The sequence below is a fragment of the Elephantulus edwardii genome, unplaced genomic scaffold (assembly GCF_000299155.1).
Source record: "Elephantulus edwardii isolate Elephantulus edwardi_28Jun2011 unplaced genomic scaffold, EleEdw1.0 scaffold00006, whole genome shotgun sequence".
Lineage (NCBI taxonomy): Eukaryota > Metazoa > Chordata > Mammalia > Macroscelidea > Macroscelididae > Elephantulus > Elephantulus edwardii.
The window spans coordinates 35,391,889-35,397,845 of NW_006399756.1; the positions used below are offsets into that span (position 1 = coordinate 35,391,889).

At 39.1% G+C, this 5,957-nt stretch overlaps 1 protein-coding gene across 1 annotated transcript in view; it reads right to left on the bottom strand.

The window, feature by feature from the left end:
- The window catches only part of LOC102856364 (protein CC2D2B-like), a 33,313-nt gene that overhangs the window by 23,030 nt on the left and 4,326 nt on the right, over positions 1-5,957 (bottom strand). The window lies entirely within an intron of this gene.

A 5,957-nucleotide genomic window follows, 5' to 3' on the forward strand; every position in this document is an offset into this window, starting at 1 on the left:
TTGTTAGTCAAATTTGTGTCTTCTAAGTTGCAACACCCCCATGATACATCTTCAAGGATATGAACATGTACGGCTAAGCACAATTAATAACAGTGCATCTAAATTCCAAAATCAATCTCCATAAATCAATCTCCATAACAGTCTATGTGCTTCCTACTGCCAAAGGGGCCCTTTAGAGGAGTGAGAGCATTGTATATTCTATGCAAACTTCACTCAAACTTCATCACAATTCTTCTGACAAAATAGAGTGCATTGATTAATTACTACTTACTATTTACTTATAAGGGACCTCTGGTGGCCCAGTGGGTAAGGAGTTGAATTGCCTACCCCAAAGCCTAGAGGTTTGAATCCACCAGCTGCTCCAAGGGAGAAGATGGGCAATCTCTTCTTCTGTGATTTACAGCCTCTGAAAATCTGCTGGAGGGTCAGCTATGGGCCAGTGCTGTAGCAATGAGTGAGGGAGGGATTTCTCTTTATTACTATTTATTCCATTTGTATATGGCCTTTCCTCACTAAATTCCATGAGGAGAGAGGAACAGAGACCTTATATTCAAGGTAATGAGAAGTGATTGCTGGGTGACTTTACCGTAACTAAACTCTCTGATCCAATTAGCTGTATCCCAGATGTGTTCTTGGTTTATTTCAGGGCTGTCACTGCAAGGGAACACTGTAAGTTCATGTCTCACTGATACTTTGTTAACCACGTTAACTAATACAAGATATTCCTTCTAACTTTACCTTCTAATTTCATGTATCAACTTTTTGTATTAAATATGACTACATATTTTACCTTTACAAACCTTTAACTAAATATTTTTATATGCTCATTATTTAGCATGAGACAGTAGAATAGATTTTTCCATCAATAAACACTCTCCATCATGTATAACGAATAAAAAGATCAGATAAGTAACTCTCAGAAAACAGGCAAAGCAAGGTTCAGTCAGGCAGTCCCATCTGCTGAGGCTATGTACTTGTGGATTCTATCAAAAAAAACCCTCAAACCTCAAACACATTGTTGCTGAGTAATTAACAATCAGAGTGACTGTAGGACAGAATAGAACTGTACCACACGGCCTCCAAGGCAGAAACAGAATGCCCCAGCTTTCTGCCAAGGAGTGGTTGTGGGTTCGAATCACCAATATTCCACTTAGGAGCTGAGCACTTAACCACTGCAACAGTACTTTAGAACTCTGACCAGCAGCTCGATCAGTAATACAATTGAACCTGCATTGAATCGAAAACCAAACTCGGTAATGGTAAATAGTAGAAATATCCTCAACAGCTAAACCAACCAAAGGCTATTGGGTTTCTCATCCTCAAATTTAAATAATGTCTTAGAGAAAGCCTGGATGGTTTCATTCCCAGGAGTGGTGTCAGAGAGGGACTGAGGAAGGGCAGGTGTGGGTGGCTGTCCTAATGCTACAGTTTGCTTATTTAAACCCTATTGTTTACTTGGAAAGTATTATAAAATGTCTGACTTCATTTTAAAAATAATCTTGAGTGCTCACTTCAACAACACATATACTAAAATTGGAATGATACAGAGAAGATGACATGTAAAAATAATACTGATAGCTTTTAAACCTCACCCTGGCTTCCTCTCCTTGTGTTTCACATGTGGGCAAGCTGATAAGCCTGTGTGTTCCTGCTTTAGCACCAGCAGGAGATTCGAATTATGATCATCCCTTCCTGTGGTAACCCTCTCCCTGGACCTACCACCCAACCACAATAAAAACTCAGGCCAGTCTTCTTCCCTTGCTCTCTCAAGAGAGCATTTCAGGCCTGCTTGAGAGGCCTTTCCCCGTTCCCTGCAGAGGTCTCAATTTTGTAAGTAATGAAACTTTTCACATTCTCTCAAGATATATGTGATATCACCAGTCTCACCATACAATCGTCACTTTGAGTGAGTTGTTGCCTATGAAAGCAACAGGATGAGATGGACTGACTCAGTGACTGGGGTCATAGGGGCAGGTGTGTCACAGACAATGAATTTGGCTCAAGAGCAAGCAGGCTTCAGAGCTGTTGTGCATAAGGTCACTATGAGTTGCAAGCAACTTGATAGCACATAACAACAGCAATTTCAAAGGTTCTCCGAGACCTGAAAGCAATGATTATAAACACCAAACCAAACCAAATCCAGACCACCTAAACTTAGACAACAACTTTAAGAGGCTGATTCTTTATATTTACTGACTCCCCATCCTGTTCCTTTCACGGTTTCTTTCCTTACTGCAATGAAAAGGCACAGAGAAGGCAGGACAAGGAAGACAATGCATATTAACACACATTATATCAGCAGGAGAATGACAGATAAACTCGTCCTCAAGACGTTTTTTGAGCATACTAACTAGTATATTCTTAAATCACTCCAGTCCTTGTGTATAAGTTTGCATTTTGTATTCTGTGCAAACTTCCCTCAAATTTCAATTCCTCTGTCAAAGTAGAGTCACTTGTTAATCAGGCTTATTATTATGTGTAGGAAGCACTGGGGGTCTAGTGGTAAGGAGTTGCACAGTCAACACAAAGGCAGTTGGTTTGAATCTATCAACTGCTCTGAAGGAGAAAGACAGGCAATCTTAGCTGTGCAATTTACAGTCTCTGAAAACCAGCTGGAGGGTCAGCTCTAAGTGAGTTCTGGCTCAACAACAGTGACTTTGAGTTATTTTGACTTTTTATTCAGTTTGCATATGCCTCATCAGTGACCATAACATAAAGTCTAAGACTACGGAACTTCCTGGTTAGGTCTATCACCAACGCCTCGTCATTATCTAATGTAGTAAATACTTTTTATTTCTTAAATTTTGATTTTAGTGAAAGTTTACAGAAAGGATGAGTTTTCATGCGTTCATTGATATACACATTTTCCTCTCCCCTCCCATTCGTGTCTTATTCCAGATTGTTAGTTGCCATACACACAATATCTAATCATCCATCCATCCATCCATCCATCCACCCATCCATCCATCCATCCCTTTCAGGAAGTCCCTGCCTTCTCCCATCCCAGTGTAGTGTTCATTATCTACTCATTCTTTCCCTGCTCTCCCCTCACTCATGTCATCCTATTTTTATAACAGGGGTGTTATGCAGCCTTTTTCCTTTTGTGACCTGAGATATTTCACTGAGAATAATGTATTCCAGACTTATTCATGTTGCATAGTGTTTTATAAACTCTTTGTTTTTCAGTGCTGCTTAATATTCCATTGTGTGGCTGTACCATGGTTTTTCTATCTAGTCGTTTGTTGACCGGCACTTTGGCTGCTTCCTCTCATTTGCTATTGTGGATAATGATGCAATTAAAATGAATGTGCATACATCTGTCTACATCACCACTCTAGTTTCTTTTAGGGTATATTCCCAGTAGTGGGATAACGGTGTCGAATGGTATTTCTATTTCCAACTTTTTTAAAAAGTGTCATACTGCCTTCCATGGTGGTTGTACCATTTTACATTCCCACCAGCAGTGATTAATCTCTCTACATCTTTGCCAGCATTTGTTGTCCTTTTGAACATTTGTTGCTGAGCTGTTGCTCATAGTTGTTTTGACCGAAGGCAGTAATATTACATTTTTTAAGGAGGTATTATGTCAGTGTTTACTTTATTACTTTGTAGGAAAGAAGTAGTTCAGGATTGAAAAGAAACTCTCTCAATCCTGGAAATCAGGACTCTCTCGCATAGACAAAGGAAAGGAAACAACACTGGAGGGAAATGCAGCAGAGGTGGCCCCAGGTCCAAGGAGACAAGGATGTTGGCATTCAGAAACCAGGAGAATTTCAGGAGATGAACAGTCAGACAAAACTTACAAGAAACAGTACAGATAGGAACTAGATAATGGGCAGAAATTCGGAGGGGGGGAATATGTAACAAGGCTGGCAGGAGAAGGGGTAAAGGGTAAAGAGCAAAAGGAGTTTGGTAAGAAATATGGCTGCAGAGTTCCTCAAAGATCTTCCACCCTAGCGAGAGTCAAAGATCCATGGGCAGGAATGACTGAAAACTGCTCAATGAATGTAGAAAGTGATTTTACGTTTCATATGGGCATGATTTTTTTTTTTCAAATTTCTCTTGATCAGTGAACTTTATTTCAAAATAACAGTTAACAATCTAGGAAACAGGAGTGGCATCCACTGCCCAAATAGCTGGCCTTCGGAAACTCTATGAACTTAGAGAAATGATGAAAAGTTATACAAGTGTTCAGGTCTTTTGTTCATAGGGTCGTTATGAGTCGTCTGCAACTCAACAACACTTAACAACAAACAAAAACAACCACACAAAGGGTGAATCTTAATGTACACTATTGACTTTGTTGTTATCATGTGCCATTGAGTCAGAACCGACCCATAGCTGACCCTCCAGTGGGTTTTCAGAGACAGTTAATTGGTCCTTAGGAGACTTCATCTTTCTCTCATGGAGCAGCTGGTGGATTTGAACTGTATGTCTTTGGGATTGCAGGGTAGCTTCTTACCAGGAAGCCACCAGAACTCTCTCTATAGATTTTAGTGCAGGGGGGAAAAAAAAACCAAACAAAACACAAAAACCAACACCTCAAACTATATACTCCTTCAGTATCATTATGATTTGAAATTTGGATTTCTATATTTTATTTCTAGTACAACTAAGTACATGCTATTCATTCAATTCAAATGACAAACTTCACTGTAAACAAGGTTCATTAATGCTTGCTGCCTATGTAGGGAGGTTATATTTTAGTGAATTCATGTAAAATATTAATCTTATTACAAAGAAGTCACATTTCTCTCTGTAATTTTAAAGCCCAAAACATATTTTTAAAAAACATCTAGAATACTCAAATACCAGTTTTCCCATTTGAAGGCACCTAAGACTTCATTCTTATTTACGGTGAATGCTCCTTTCAGTCATTTTCACTTGGATTTTGACATTTAATTTCTAAGTCTTCTGCCTACAAGTTACACTTTCAGCTTTTTCCTTTTCTTTCCAAAAATTTTCTTTAACTTTTAAAATCCTGAGTACTACAAGTGACGATATTTTTGTTTAGATGACTTGTCTCCTAGATATATAGATTGTACTTCTGCCAAAAGATTTCTTAATCTTCAACACATCTAAAACTTCCCTGTGGCATTACAATTCAATTCATGGGTCATGTCATTGTCATGTTGTATACTGTTGGTCGACCCATAGCTGACTCTCTGGCAAGTTTTCAGAGCACTTATCACATGGGAGAAGACTTCCCATCTTCCTGTGGAGAGCATCTGGAGTCCTTGAACCGCATGCCTTCAGATTGCATCAGAGTACAGCTTCTTGCCACTAGGCCACCATAGCTCCCTATTTTCACTATACCTTTATGTGTACAGCAAGCTATTTCTAAGACAGTGAAATAGAATATAATTATTGTATTTGTAACTGTTACAATCAATTCCTTTTAGGATTCTCTTTTGAGACTGAGAGATTTTGGGAAATGGTAAGACATTCAACACCAGCAAAGTGCGATGTGGCCTTTCTGCATAAGATGCCATCACATATACAGAACTGATTACCCAGTGTGCCTGAGTTCTCGTAATGTTCTCTGGTACAGGCCAAAACAGGCATCAGGCAAACTCGTAACGTAAAATGAGAGGCACATCGTAAGCAACCCTGCTTGCAAATAGCTCACTTTTTCCTGCTCAAAATAAAAAAGATTCCTGTTACTTGAACAACACTTAGATACGTAGTTAGAAAATGCTTGATTGTCATAGATACCTCATCATAAAGGGAATTTTTTTCAGCCAGTAGTGAACACAACAATGACAGAAGAGGTGTATATGGATTAGGTTAATGTTCACTTTGTCTACTGCGTGTATGTTCCTAGATGTACATATTTAATTACAGGATTGTCCGAATAAGCAAAGCACTCCTTAAGAATAGAAGAACGGTAGGAGGTATCTCACTTCCTGATTTCAAATCCTACTACACTGCCGTAGTAGTAAAGACAGCATGGTACT